Here is a 797-nt window from a genome sequence, read left to right on the forward strand (position 1 = left end):
AGTCACCTGCACACACAGATATCCTCCTAAAATAGCTAAAACTAAAAAAGCCCCACTCCAACTCCCAAAAATATTCAGCTTTGATATTAATGAGTCTTTTGGGTTCATTAAGAACATGGTTGTTGTTCAATAATAAAATTAATCCTCAAAAATACAACTTGCCTAATAATTCTGCACTCCCTGTATTCAAGAGGGCCAAAAAAACTAAACATTTTTAAGGAGATTTTTTGTTTTATGTATGATTGAGGCATTTACTGTAGTAAGTGTGCAGCTAGAACAGTGTCCGCTACCTTCACATGATCTATTACAAAGAAAGACCATTCGTACTGTCCCACACCAATAAAATACACACCACACAGCAATCACTCATTCTCTTCTCTTTTTCTAGAACATAATGTTATCTTTGTGAGACTATTGTAGCTGAACTGATAAATTAAAACAAGGGAGACTGACGATGTTAATCATTTGAAGCAGGTTTTTATCAGAGTGATGAAATTACAATGACTGTCAGCAAATCACACCAGGAATTGTCCTTCTCGGGAAAACTCTCTTCTTTCATTTGACAGGATTTTATTCATCTGTTGGGCCCTCTGATGGACAAACAAACATAGGAAGAAGAGGACATTGTCGCCAAACAAGTGTTACGCTCAGCCCTGCTGGAGACAGTGTGCGGTCCGAATGAGGAGAAGTGCATCCAAAAAGCCAAAGAACTTTTCAAACAGCACGTGGAATCGAACGGTCCAGTACGGTACGTAAAAGACAAAAATGAAAATGTTAAGATATTGTAAATACATTTA

General features: G+C 37.3%; 1 pseudogene; it reads left to right on the forward strand.

Annotated features, from left to right (window-relative positions):
- Window positions 1-788, forward strand: part of LOC103397114 (leucyl-cystinyl aminopeptidase-like) — a 9298-nt pseudogene extending 8510 nt beyond the window's left edge.
- Window positions 789-797: the final 9 nt, after the last annotated feature.

Source organism: Cynoglossus semilaevis, chromosome W (genome assembly GCF_000523025.1).
Source record: "Cynoglossus semilaevis isolate Cse_v1.0 chromosome W, Cse_v1.0, whole genome shotgun sequence".
Lineage (NCBI taxonomy): Eukaryota > Metazoa > Chordata > Actinopteri > Pleuronectiformes > Cynoglossidae > Cynoglossus > Cynoglossus semilaevis.